This window comes from Ptychodera flava, chromosome 8 (genome assembly GCF_041260155.1).
Source record: "Ptychodera flava strain L36383 chromosome 8, AS_Pfla_20210202, whole genome shotgun sequence".
Lineage (NCBI taxonomy): Eukaryota > Metazoa > Hemichordata > Enteropneusta > Ptychoderidae > Ptychodera > Ptychodera flava.
Genome location: NC_091935.1, coordinates 20,394,098 through 20,409,927, shown reverse-complemented (window position 1 = coordinate 20,409,927; position 15,830 = coordinate 20,394,098). Strand labels below are relative to the sequence as shown.

The following is a 15,830-nucleotide window of genomic DNA, read 5'->3' as shown; positions in this document are numbered from 1 at the left end:
ACATGCATGCATACATACATACATACATACGTACGTACGTACGTACATACATACATACATACATACATACATACATACATACACACACACACACACACACATACACAATACATACATACATACATACATACATACATACATACTACATACATACATACATACATACATACATACATACATACATACATACATACATACATACATACATACATACATACATACATACATACATACATACATAACATACATACTTCCCAATGAACTCCTGGAGTTCGTCATCTGAGTTGACACTCATAGTGACTCCTTTGGCAAATGCCTTTCAGCATCTCAGAGAAGGAACGATAAGGATGGTGGCTGCATTTGTCGCATTTGAGACATTACGAATTCTCTAAAATATAGCGGTAATTGCCTCGTGCGTACAAGGAGTTAAATTCACAAATCTACACATCTCTATATCACAAATACGAGTGTTTAGGCCGACTGGATGAGGTCTGATTCGGCAAACCTGATCAACTTGTGGTACGTTCAGTCAAATGAGAACTTGTCAAACATAGGACAGTAGGACAGGAATGATTGAATCACTCTTCTGAGGGCGTCAAACTGCTTGGCTTCCGCCTGATGCAATAGTTATCGTAGGCCAACACCTATGTTTCGATTCGAATACGTTTGTTTTTGAGCGGGCAGACGACTCCATGGTGATATTGCGTATGAACGCTTCCATGTCTGATTTCCATGTCAGTTTGTTTGCAGGCTGACATTTGTGTATTACTTGTTTATCAGCTGTTTGGTTCATTTACACCATCTATTCAAATTTATGAACCCATCGTACGCAAAACTATGACGGTAATGCCAATTAAAACCGTTAATCCAAGCGGTTCAAATTTGTGATCAGTTCATTTTAACCTTTTTGGATAGCGCCACCAATGGTCATTTGTCGATTTCGGGTGAAAGTGGAACTGGGGAATGACATCTTGTGAATAGAAGACTATTTATACCTGGGTTTTTCCGGTGACGTGTTCTCGCCTTCCTAGTCATTACCTACTCGTTCAAACTTCTGTCGCAAAATCATCGCGCTGCCGTTGAAAATATACTGGCCGGTGAATGTGCGATCAAGAAGGAAGAAGGCGATTCATTTTCACCAGAAAGTTGGCTGGGTCGTATCATCACGGTGAGCGTTAACTGTGACATTACTGTTTGTTAATGATTGTTTTCCCATTTGACAACCGTATTTCAGTCTCGAGCTCGCTAAAGACACATAAAACAGATGTAGCCAAAAGAGCTAGGACAATCACTACGACTGTCGGGACGCACAATTTTTATTTACTAAAGCCCACGTTGTATGGGAATTTTCCCGACAGAAATATAGAAAATATTACAGAAAGGCGTCTTGGCCTTTATAATCGAACGTAACGACATGAGTAGGATAAAATCGATTGTGAAATACGACCATCGATTTAAGGTCTTTCGTGGAAATTTTAACGAATTCAAAATAATCATATCTAAAATCTATTCAACAAAATAATGGGAAAATATTCATTGTGTTGTGAAACGATTGTGAACGTAATTTATTTCTCTCTTGACAACAAACCAGTTAAAGAGAAAACTCGAGACCAAAATCATGAACATATAATTTTACTCCGTTGTATAGGTCTCAGAATAGCCAAAGAAGTTCCAATAAACTCCCTCCGTGTTTTATTTGCACAGTTTGATATCAACAGCATTTTGACTTCTCAAATGATCCAGACTTTCGGCTACACACTACAATCATTTTAAAAAGGAAAAAAGACGTATATTTTTCACCTTTTCCGTAGGGCGTAACTCAATTTTGTAATGCATTCGAGGGACATTCCCGTCAGTGTATGCCAGACTATGCAACTTTTGTTTACTGTAAAAAAATGAACCTTTACTACAAATTCATACAAATTCATGACCCTTTACATCATAAGCTTACTGGTGCAATTTTAAAAGTAGTATAGCTAATAGCTATAGGTGATGACGTCAAAATCACCACACGCAAAATACAGACGCCGAGTAATTGCGGCACTAGTTTACTTTCAATGTATGTGCAGTCCCTTTTGAAAGAGAAGGCAATGATGACCTGTTACACTTCATCGGTCCGGTGATTTCCCAACCTGTTGAACAACAACAACAAATAATTGTTGACGTCATACGCTGACATTTATGATCTGTGTTGTCCCTTTTGAGCGAGGAGGCAATGAAATTGCCGTGCGCATGCGTTATATACCATCGGTCAGGGGATTTCCAACAACGACAACATTAGACAGACATAATGAAAACGTTTCGGTGCACAATGCCTGTTGAGCAATACTGCTAGCGATACCAAGGTTTGCATTCTGGTGCATTTACCAGTAAAATCGATCGCACGCTTGTTAAACAAACCATACACGATATACATGTAGCTCTTATACTTGAATCACAGTCCCTCCTGTACATGAGTAGCCCTGCGTACAGGTCTGTGTGTTCCCGGCGTATACGGACTACGAGGCGCCAAATGTAAAAAAATTAATTTACACAATCAAGCTTTTTTTAGAGATAGAAAAGGTGGAAAATGTATATAGAGAGAGGAAATATATATATATATATATATATATATATATATATATATATATATATATAAATATATATATATATATACATATATATATACATATATACATATATATGTGTGCGTGTGTATACACACACACACAGATACATTGCCCCACACATATGTTTGCGTATGCATACATGTACATACATACATATAGTAAAAAATACGCGCACGCATATAGCGTATTCATTCTTACATGTAGAATACATACATACACACATACATAATAAGTACGCACATACATACATACATACATACATACATACATACATACATACATACATACATACATGCATACATACATACATACATAGACTATAGAGCCTGGACAAGGGTCGAGCCTCGACGCGAAAAAAATTATATACATAGAACCTCGTTCTGACTTACTGATACAGCTGGACCTCGTTCTGACTTACTGATAGAGCTGCAAAATTTTATATACATTGAACCTCGTTCTGACTTACTGATAGAGCTGCAAAATTTTATATACATAGAACCTCGTCCTGACTTACTGATAGAGCTGCAAAATTTTATATACATAGAACCTCGTTCTGACTTACTGATACAGCTGGACCTCGTTCTGACTTACTGATAGAGCTGCAAAATTTATATACATAGAACCTCGTCCTGACTTACTGATAGAGCTGCAAAATTTTATATACATAGAACCTCGTTCTGACTTACTGATAGAGCTGCAAAATTTTATATACATAGAACCTCGTTCTGAATACTCAGACTCGATGGGGAAATTTTACATACAGCACGCTGGGAAGTTTTATACACAGACTCGATGGGGAAATTTTACATACAGCTAGCTGGGAAGTTTTATACACAGACTCGATGGGGAAATTTTACATATAGCTAGCTGGGAAGTTTTATACACAGACTCGATAAGAAAATTTTACATACAGCTAGCTGGGAAGTTTTATACACAGACTCGATGGGGAAATTTTACATACAGCTAGCTGGGAAGTTTTATACACAGACTGGATGGGGAAATTTTACATACAGCTAGCTGGGAAGTGTTATACACAGACTCGATGGGAAACTTTTACATACAGACTCGTCTTGGATTATTAAAGTGTACTAGTGATGCTTGTGCTCAGAAAGCGTGATTGAACTCGGTAGGCCTCTCGCGCCGCGCTGGGAAAACACAGTATCGTCCGCAGGGCCATGGAGCTGAGAAGGTACCATGGCAGGGCTGAGAATGACCCAGGCTAGGTGCAATTATTGTAGCCCATATGCCGTGCGCTGGCTTTTCTGACCTGTTTTCTTTGCAGTGCTGGCCTGTAGCGGCTGCTGCTTCACAGCAACAAGTAGGAAAAGACCGCGCACAGCCCGGCCAGCCGCCGGCCGTGAGCTGCCTTTTTTGTGGCTAGACCCTGGCAAGACTAAAGCTAATACACGCATAGTGCTAGCGCTTATGCTATTCAAGTGCATTTGAACTTTCCGGTTTATTTTGTGCTAGCGACAGCAATGACCGTGGTATTGCTATCACGAGAGATCACCACTGATCTGGGCTGTTCCTAGAAGAAAGGACATGCGCTAGGCGTCGACCACACAGTGCTCGTTCACTGCAGGTCACTGCAGTCGGCTGTGTGCAACCTACTTTTGCGGTCTACAGAGTGAAGAGAATAAAGACAAAAATTTTATTTGGAAATTTTGGTGCAATAAACCCATGCACTATGATGGATGAATGCAAATTTGTGTAACAAGACAGCAATTCTTGGTCTTGGGCTTTCTCGGGGCATTCGACGCAAGGAGAACGGCGGTACACAGAGCAGGGTGCTTGGGTGTGTTTACGAGAATTAGAAATGATCAGACATTCCAATTCACCAGTCAATCAGCGACGCTCAGCCGATAGAGTATATGAGATTCATTGAACATGGCATGGAGGTAGAAAGAGATCTCTTGCGACCACCATGCCGTCTTCCATGAATCTCATATACTCTGTCGGTTGAGCGTCGCTGATTTACTGCTGTTTTGAGTGTCTGATCTTTCTAATTCTCGTAAACACAACCGTTGTATTAGGGACTGGTCAGTTTCTTTGGCCTAGGGGGGCGTTGGATTATTTTTTGCCGACGTTCAAAAAGTAGCTGAAACCCCCCCCCCCCCCATTCCAACTTTCGAAACAGGGTGACCCCACATTCCAACTTTTCAAAACAGGGTGACCCCCCCCCTCTGTGAAACAAAGGTAAAACAAAAGGTGGAATATAAATTGAATAAGTCTCTATATATAATTTTTAGGGGTATATTTTCAACAATCAGTCATTCTGTGTTTTAATGAAATTGGTGTCATGTCAGTTGTAAGATAGGAACTTAAAAGTGTCAATTCTAAAGCTTGAGTACAGTATTTTGAACGAGCTGTATGTATTCCAACTCTCTTTATGTATAAGCAGATGTCAAGAACTATTGTAAGGAAAATGTGATTGAAATATTAGTGCATGTTTCTTTCTTATACTAAATTCTCATAGAGAAAACAGAAAAGTATCAGGAACTTGCCATGCTTTTCATATGAAGGGCATGCTGAAAAATATGTTTGATATTTTAAAGAAATGCGCCCAAGGGCGCGCCAAAAAATGAAACTCAATGCTGGAATTTGTGGCTGGCACAATGCATTTTATGCAAGTATGAGCCCTTGTTGAACTTGAAAAACACACTGACCCCCCCTATTGGGCATTTCAAAAACATGGTGACCACCCCCATCACCAACGTCAAAAACAGGGTGACCCCATGAATCCACCGGCCCCCCTGGCTGAAGCAACTGACCAGTCCCTTAGCTACATGCTCGCGTGTACCTCCATGCTCCTTGTGTCAATGACCCGAGGAAAGTCCAAGACCAAGAATTGCAGTCTTTTTACTCAAATTTATCTTCATCCATCATTGTGCATGGGTTTATTCGCTCCAAGATTTCAGTATTAATTTTTTGTCTTTATTCTCGTAACTGTGCAGACCGCGAAAGTTCGTTGCACAGCTGACGGACTGCAGCGGTCTCAGTGAACGATAGTTGTATGGATGACGCCGTTGTATGGTTGACGAGTAGCCCTGCGTACAGATCTGTGTGTTCCCGGCGTTATACGGCCTCCACCACAGCCGGGAACACACAGACATGTACACGGGGCTAGGCTACGAGCAGCCCAGATCAGTGGTGATCTCACCTGATAGCAATACCACGATCATTGTTGTGGCTAGCTTACTAGATCAAAATAAACCGGAAAGTTAAAATGCACTTGAATAGCACAAGCGCCAGCACTATGCGTGTATTAGCTTTCGTCTTGCCAGGGTCTAGCCGCGTACAATACCGGGCAGAGTTCAATCACGCTTTCTGAGCACAAGCATCACTAGGTATTACACTTAATCCAAGACGAGTCTGTATGTAAAAGTTTCCCACGGAGTCTGTGTATAAAACTTCCCAGCTAGCTGTATGTAAAATTTTCTTATCGAGTCTGTGTATAAAACTTCCCAGCTAGCTGTATGTAAAATTTCCCCATCGAGTCTGTGTTATAAACTTCCCAGCTAGCTGTATGTAAAATTTCCCCATCGAGTCTTTGTATAAAACTTCCCAGCTAGCTGTATGTAAAATTTCCCCATCGAGTCTGTGTATAAAACTTCCCAGCTAGCTGTATGTAAAATTTCCCCATCGAGTCTGTGTATAAAACTTCCCAGCGTGCTGTATGTAAAATTTCCCCATCGAATCTGTGTATAAAACTTCCCAGCGTGCTGTATGTAAAATTTCCCCATCGAGTCTGAGTATTCAGAACGAGGTTCTATGTATATAAAATTTTGCAGCTCTATCAGTAAGTCAGGCGAGGTTCTATGTATATAAAATTTTGCAGCTCTATCAGTAAGTCAGAACGAGGTCCAGCTGTATCAGTAAGTCAGAACGAGGTTCTATGTATATAAAATTTTGCAGCTCTATCAGTAAGTCAGGACGAGGTTCTATGTATATAAAATTTTGCAGCTCTATCAGTAAGTCAGAACGAGGTTCAATGTATATAAAATTTTGCAGCTCTATCAGTAAGTCAGAACGAGGTCCAGCTGTATCAGTAAGTCAGAACGAGGTTCTATGTATATAATTTTTTTCGCGTCGAGGCTCGACCCTTGTCCAGGCTCTATAGTCTATGTATGTATGTATGTATGTATGTATGTATGTATGTATGTATGTATGTATGTATGTATGTATGTATGTATGTATGTATGTATGTATGTATGTATGTATGTATGTATGTGCGTACTTATTATGTATGTGTGTATGTATGTATTCTACATGTAAGAATGAATACGCTATATGCGTGCGCGTATTTTTTTCTATATGTATGTATATGTATGCATACGCAAACATATGTGTGGGGCAACGTATCTGTATGTGTGTGTATACACACGCACACATATATATGTATATATGTATGTATATATATATATATATATATATATATATATAATTCCTCTCTCTATATACATTTTCCACCTTTTCTATCTCAAAAAAAGCTTGATTGTGTAAATTAATTTTTTTACATTTGGCGCCTCGTATACGGCCTCCACCACAGGCCGTATAACGCCCGGAACACACAGACCTGTACAGGGCTAGTACATGAATACAGATGTCTGTGAAGTCGAGCGCCTATAGTGGGATTGTATACTATGGAAAGCCATAGCTGTCTTATAATGTATGATATCATTATGTGATGCGGACATGCCATTATGAGATGATGTTATGCCATTATGTGGATGAGGACATGTCATTATGTGATGAGGTTATAGCATTATGTGATGAGGACATACCATAATGTGATGAGGTTATAGTATTATGTGATGAGATTATACCATTATGTGATGAGGACAAGCCATTATGAGATGATGTAATACCATTATGTGATGAGGTTATGGCGTTATGTGATGAGGACATGCCATTATGTGATGAGGACATGTCATTATGTGATGAGGTTGAAGCATTATGTGATGATGTTATACCATTATGTGATGAGGTTATATTATTATGTGATGAGGACATGCCATTATGTGATGATGTTATGCTATTATGTGATGATGTTATTGTATTATGTTATGAAGACATGCCATTATGTGATGAGGTTATAGTATTATGTGATGAGGTTATGCAATTATGTGATGAGGACATGTCATTATGTGATGAGGTTAAAGAATTACGTGATGACGTTATACCATTATGTGATGAGGACATGTCATTATGTGATGAGGTTAAAGAATTACGTGATGACGTAATACCATTATGTGATGAGCACATGTCATTATGTGATGAGGTTAAAGAATTACGTGATGACGTTCTACCATTATGTGATGAGGACATGTCATTATGTTATGAGGTTACAGCATTATATTATGAGGACACATGATTATGTGATTAGGTTTTGTCATCATGTGATAAGGACATGTCATTTTGTGATGAGGCTATAGCATTATGTGATGAGGACGTATCATTTTGTGATGAGGTTAAAGCATTATGTGAGAAGGGTATAGCATTATATTACACTAAATGTGCTAATTTGTTATATATGCAAATTAGCTTTTAATTAACATGGAACTGCTAAATATCTTACAATATGAACTTTTCTGTAGGATCAAATTCTGTGCCACATTTTATCGTCTCTGGTACAATAATGTAAGTTCAATATCACTTTAGAACAGTTCATTAAATATGCAAATTAACTGTTTGTAAATTAAAAACTGTGAAGTCTCTTGATAGTTTAATACGTGGACAACAATATTTACAGTACGTTTAATGAACTTTGGAGCAGGGCTTCTTGATTTACAGTGCTGTATTGCTTAAAGGAACAAAGTCGCTCTTTTTCTACCATTTTTTCATTAATATTGTACAATACAAGACACTATTTATGTTGTTTGACATGTTGAAAGATGCTGAATGAACGGGTGACCATGCACAACTTCTATCAAGGTCGTAGACACTATGAATGAAACTATCGCCAAAGGAATAATTTGGTCTGCACCATAAAATCAAGAATTTTTATTGTGCGCATGCCTGTGAGTTCTTGCCTAATGGGGGCCCTACACTGCGCTCGGCTAAATCGTTCGCTCCACTTGTATTTGAAGGTCAACTTCGTGTTTCGCACTTTGAAATCACATCTGTACAAAAAGTACCGTTTGACAATATCTGAACATCTTGGTGACCACTTACACAAAGCGTACGCAGAGTATCGTGACGATGGCAACCATGCTGCACACGCACATGCATGCGTGCTTCGTAAAATGCTGGAAATCAAATATGGCAGTTGATTCAATTCGCGCAGACTCCACAGACATTTAACATTGGTGTAAAGAGCAAGAAGATCATTTTCGGTATCCTTCAAGGCATGCATGATCATTACTTAGGTCATCTATGAATTTTGGAAAGTATTGAATGGATTTTTGATATTGAAAAAAGGTCGATAAAGAGCGACTTTGTCCCTTTAAATTTGTTAAATGTGCAAATTAGCTGTTAATTGATATGTTACTGCTAAATGTCTCACTCTTCAATCAGGTGTCTTTCATATTAATATCTGTACGATGTTACTTCAAGTTTGATGCGGTAGTTTTAAAACTATGTCACTGATTACAAAAGTTCATTAAATGCAAATTCGCATTCAATTGATATGGTGCTTATCACACTATTTCACATTATTGAGAAAATAGCTTATATGGTAAGTTTCATGATATTTGGTGCAGTAAATCTTGGTTTATGACCCTATGGTCATCATGCTTCCCATAGACAACCATGCAACAGAAATTAAAAATGCCCATCAAAATACAATCAGTTCCTTCCATTTGATATTTGAACCTCTGTACCAAATTTGGTTGAAATCTGTTCAGCCTTTCTTGAAATATCATATTCACAGACAGACAGACAGAAAGCGCTACAACAACAGCTCAGATGGTGTGACCATGTGAGCTAAAACTCAACCTTTGTGAACCTCTCCTTTAAGACTATGTGACGGTTGATGTATACTATCTCCTACATGATGATATTTCCCTTTGCCTTGAATCCATTAAATAGAAATTTAGCACCAGATCAGTGTTTGTACATTGTAATGCTTGAAATTTAAGCACAAATTTGTGTTACTTAGATTAACAATTATCATGATTATTGAAGCTGTAAAGGTTCTGTTGATGATCAAGTCACATATCCTTAATCGTGTAAAAATCATAAGATAACAACTCCGCTCAGTTTTGTAATAAGAATCTCAGTACACATTGTGACAGCATTCATTCAAAGGCATATATTTTCAGTTTCTAGAAAAAAGATTAATACTCTATTCAAAGTACACAAATTCAAAAAGATATTCGTGATTAGAAGCAAGAAAGTGAAGTGGCCTAAATTTTACATTTCCACCCAGTGGGATTTAATGCCCTATGTTGCCTGCTTACTAGCACTGTTGAAAAGTTAGGTCATTCATAGAAACTTTCACAGTTTACTGCATGTATGACAGTCATTTGGTCTTGTCCTACATATTTTAAAAAGTCTGTGTATAAATGTATGGCCATAATATGTCACCTGGCTGGACTTTATTTTATTGTAGTTACTTCCGTGTTCATTAGTGGTCTTACCATAGCAGCATTCAACTCACAGACATCAATACAAACAACATTTACTTTATATAATGTCAACGATAAACATATCACCATGAAAACCGACATGTAAGTATAACATGTTTATTAAACTTAGTAAAAAGGTGGAACTCCACTGAACATAGCAACTTACAGAGAGAGCACATTTGCCAGCCGATTATGTAACCAAGCTATTCTTGACAAATGACCCACAAAAACACTTTCTTAGAGGAACCACTATGACAGCCTATTATAGAAAGACTTGTTATTTCATTTCAAAAGTGCAAAGTAGATGTACACTCATGTCCACAGATTTTAGAACATAAGTTAACTATGTGTGGTGGAAATAAATTTGAAGTGTGAAAGTTTTGGAATTAATCAGCTGTTGTCAATGGAATTACTCTCATCACTCTTAGTGGTATTTTACTGATGATATTCCTGAAACAAAACAAACCTTCAGCAATGAAATCATCAAAGAAAAAGAAAATGCTAATTGATTTTAGCTGAGTGGTTAGGTACCTGACTATGGATGTATAACACCTTAAAAATAAACATTTTTGTTTTTATAGACTAAACAATTTAAATTTATTTCACAATACACTAATTGGATTTTAAAAGCTTGTCTCACAAATCTGATGTGAGAGCAAATAACAAAGTTTGGCTGAATCAAAATGGTTGCTTTGAGTTTTTAATTCTTTACTAAATACAACATTTTTGCATATCTATCTGATAAAATCAATAGCAAGACCTTGCAAGCTTGTGTTCCAACTTTGAGTGAAAACCTCAATCAATTTCAAAAATTTGGACATTTTTTTCTCACCACTGTCCAACCATATCTACAAATCACAGACACATTTACTGATAACAGGCATATACAAGTAATATTCATACCAGATCTTGACATTGGATGGGATTCAAATTCACATTGTCAACTCATTTTCGAAGGGGTCAAAATGATTGGAAACATCATCACAAGGCACCAAAAACAATTGTTGTTCTATATTTCAGCTTGATTCTGTCTGTCCTCAATTTCCTTTCAATTTTAAACCAAGAATATGATTGACCTTATTAGCATGAAACTGGCCCTACCTTACAAAAACTCACAACTGCCTACTCCCAAGCCCTACCTTAAGCAAGCTATACAACATACAAATGCACTGTAACTTAGTCCAGTGTAACATAAGAAATTCTGAACTGTCAACAGTTCACTCTGTTATATATGTACTTTTTTCAACCAATCAAGTTCAACCTACACTTCATGTTGTTTATATATATACATACGGGTATTTTTAACATCTCTAAGGCCTAATATGTACTTTCTTTGCACAAGTCAAAACATGTTTTTCTTTCTCCTCACAAATGATGAAAATTTATATCCAACAACGTAGTTGTGGAAACCCAGCATCAGACATCAAGGTGTCCATCAAGTCTCTACTTTTACACTCGCCGTCTAAAGTTAGTCGTTTCAGTCCCAACCCACAGGTGCGTGGAGTTGCCGTATAGTATACATAGAAGGGGTATACTACACGGTAGCCCTGCGTACAGGTCTGTGTGTTCCCAGCGTTATACGGCCTCCACCACATGTGGTGGATGCCCTTTTAACGGCACACAGTCCGTGTAGCCGACAATGAGATGCAAATGATATGCGGTTAAGGTCTCCTCCACTAACTTTCAGCTGGTTGCTCACTTTCTACTATTTTTATAGTATTTTATACAAAGGCACAGACTTATTCTACCTGCAACTTAAAATTGATAGTGATTTTGTAGCTCATTCTTTACGATTTTTCATAGTTTTTGGTAGCCGGTAACAGACACTTCGTGTTCGTGTCGGCTACATGGACGATCTGCCCGTTAAACGCCGGGAACACACAGACCTGTACGCAGGGCTAACTACACGGCAACCCGGACGGCAACTCCACATACCTGTGTCCCAACCAGCTCGAGTTAGTATGTTTTATCTCGGAAGATGGGACGCTATTGATTGGCGTCACGGTCAGCAAGACAAACGTGGACAAACTGTCCAGTCAATGTCCTTTTACATTTCTTTGCATGAATTCCTCGATTTCGCCTGTGTTCCGCTGGACTCTGATGACGCGAAAACAGATATGATCGCTCCCTGCGGATGCGGCTTGTACTTGCAGTAACACTGGCACCAGAGCCAGTTGTGTCGTTGGAAGAATACTCACTTGATGCTTCCTATCTACATAATTCTCTAAGTCTCACACGATCGCCTAAGTATGGTGGTGACTCCTAATAGACTCAACTCTCCGTCGGTCAGGGACAATGTAGTTGTAATTCTTTCCTCCCGAAATCTGGGAGGAAACTTGACAAATTCGCTGTTCTTAGTATGTCTCCGTTTTGTGGAGAGACCGTGATACGTCCACCATTTTACTTAGTACTTAGAAATTGAGCGCCCTCAATGACAAGAAAATAGCGCCCTCCTCACATCATAAAGAAGTAACATCACATCATAATGAAGAGTCACCATAACGTAATGGCTAGTGTCAACATCGTAAAGATACAACACCACAGCGTAATGGCTTGTCTGGCATACATAATGAAATAACAACACAGTGAAATGATTTGTCTGCATTACATGATTGGCTAACCTCATCACATAATTGCATAACTTCATCACATAAGGCTATAACCTCACCTCATATTTACATTACCTCATCACATAATGGCATGTTCTCATCACACAATGGCATGTCCTCATCACATAATGGCATGTCCTCATCACATAAGGTTATAACCTCATCACATAAGGCTATAATGTCACCACATAATGACATAACCTCATCACATAAGGCTATAACCTCACCACATAATTGCATAACCTAACCACATAATTGCATAACCTCATCACATAATGGCATAACCTCATCACATACGGCATGTCCTCATCACACAAGGCTATAACCTCACCACATAATTGTATAACCTCATCACATAATGCTATAACCACATCACATAATGTCATATCTGCATCGTGTAATGTTTAATTGGGGTGACATATAGTTCTCATACATCATAAGACAGCTATGGCTTTCCATATGTATACCACCATAGGCGCTCAACTTCTCAAGCATCTGTGGTTTACGCGTACACTAATAACCATTACGGGGTCGAGGGAGATCTTCAGTGTACCACCATTCACATTATTGACCCTCTATTAAAACGCCTTATGGTTGTACACGCCTGAAAATGAAAAATTAAAGCGCAGTGGTCGTCGCGCTGCGCGTGCGCGATTTTTTTGTTGATAAATATGAATTTTTGTAAACATACAAAGTCTTCTCAACTTCAATCTGAGTGAGATGGGAGCGGTCCCCCACTTTGTTAACGACTTTGTAAGACTCAATATCATGCAATAGTAAAATATTAAGATCGGAAACGAACTTCAGTGGTGTATTTCTATTGTAAGGCTACGAACATTGAGACACTACACTCGGCACATTATGTCGCTGAGTTTACTGCACGCAGTCATGGTGAACAAATGGGTTTGATCGTGCGCGGTCAGGCTGGTTGTACACAATGCTATGTACTGTACAGTAAAAATACATCACTTAAATGATCAACATTGTCTATATATGTAGACTTGCAACAAGCAGGTGCCGCCAACTGGTAAATTTCATGAATTTCTCAAAATCGTCACAAAACCTGTTTGAAGGCTGATATACCGATTTTTCTTTTTTGACCCTGACCTAAAATTTGGGCACACAGTCCATGTAGCCGACAATGAGATGCAAATGATATGCGGTCAAGGTCTCCTCAACTAACTTTCAGCTGGTTCTTCACTTTCTACTATTTTTATAGTATTTTTTACAAAGGCACAGACTTATTCTACCTGCAACTTAAAACTGATAGTGATTTTGTAGCTCATTCTTTACTATTTTTCATAGTTTTTGGTAGCCGGTAACAGACACTTCGTGTTCGTGTCGGCTACATGGACGATCTGCCAAAATTTGGAGGGGAAAGTGAGAGCTGTTCGTAACTGCCCTCCCACTGGTATACGCTGAAAATGTGCCCTCCCACTGAATTTTGTTGCCCACTGCCCTCCGGTATCTACAGTCTGCCCGCTCCCCACTTCCCACAACCATTCAAGCTCCCCACTGCCCTCTCCCCACTACTGAAATTCCCCATTGCCAACTAGATGCCCAATAGGCAACCCAGATCAACACAAAACCATGCAAGCAGTTAGCAGTATACCTTGGAACATTGCTCCCCCTCCCCCTACGTATTTTCCGGTGCCCACTGTCAAAAATTTTCTCCCCGCCCGCTGAAAGTAATGAAATTTCTTCCCCGCCCACAGTAAATATCGATATTTTTCCCCGCCCGCTGATTAGTTTGAAATCTGCCCGCCCGCTGAAAAACTTCGCACGAACACCTTTTTGTACGAACAGCTTCGTTGGCGGCACCTGAACAAGCACAACGCCTAACACAAAAATTACACTCAAGACCATGATCGGCAAGCCAAAGTAGGGCACGGGAGATGTGTTGCTTCGATATAAAGGGAGACGGTCACCACGTTGACGTACGTACGGATATAAGAGAATCCGGTCCCATCACACAACGTACCGGCCCCGCGACGACTTGGCCCACGACCCACTGTTGATCACCATTTCTAACTTCTTCTAGTAATACGTGGCAAGAAATAGTCAAATGACAGGAAACAATAGACAAAACGAGCGGGTTTTCACGGCATTTGGCAGGAAAATTGCACGGCTACACATAGGGACGTATCGAGAGATCCTGTGCACGGTCATGGCAGTGATCCAACGGCTAGCTAGTGTTGGCCTACCGGTGCTACGGAAACTTCGTTGTTGTACCTCCTGATTGCCGGGTAGGTCTGAATCCCCTTTCAAATGAGATAACCCCCACATAACAAGAAGACCTATGAAAGGTCCTTCGCTTGACTTGATATCTGTGCTCGGAATTCTCGTTTGCATCCCCAAACGGGGTAAACTTCGTAGTGGAGTTGGATTCTCCACAGCCGAGTGTAGCGCGCCATATACCCGGTTCTCTTGACACGGACGTTCATGCAGACCAAGGAACAAATGCTTCTTGCTGCAGGGGGCATTGCTCTGACAGCTGTAGATTTCTGTAGCTTGCGTTATTGTCAATTATACTCCTGTTGGGCCTATTGAAATGAAAGCTCTCGTTCTTGCTAGCGATGTCACGAGCCCGGTCATTAATAGTCTGTTGGCATATACAGGCGTACAGGTAAGTGTTTAGCTACATGGCTCGAGCGATAACAGTAGCCGAGCCCCATTCAACTGATTCCAAGAAAATCATGATCAAATGTGATCTCTATCCGGCGTGTAATTACTAGATTTGGTAAATTGGTATGCTTGTGACAGATCAGCCGCCATTTTAACAAGCGGCAATATCGCAAACATTAATCAACGCGTAACGTATAGTGCGGCATTCTTGGATATGTTGACAACAGGGGGGGGGGGGGGGGCCCTCAGGAGCATGCGCAGCGCGACCACCACTGCGCTTTAAACTTTGGCTCAAACTTTCATCGATGAAACTGTAAATCCCTCTCTTTCAATATCAATAAAAATTAAGATTACATTGAAATTTGGGTAATGGGGATGTCAGTACATCATGATGATCTTTACTTCATAAAGCTATCAAG

General features: G+C 39.5%; 1 long non-coding RNA gene across 1 annotated transcript in view; it reads left to right on the top strand.

The window, feature by feature from the left end:
• The first annotated feature begins 984 nt into the window (after nt 1-984).
• The window catches only part of LOC139138759 (uncharacterized), a 19,016-nt gene continuing 4,170 nt past the window's right edge, over nt 985-15,830 (top strand). The window contains exon 1 of the long non-coding RNA XR_011553668.1: nt 985-1,168. This is a non-coding gene — a long non-coding RNA (uncharacterized lncRNA). The remainder of the gene's footprint in view (nt 1,169-15,830) is intronic.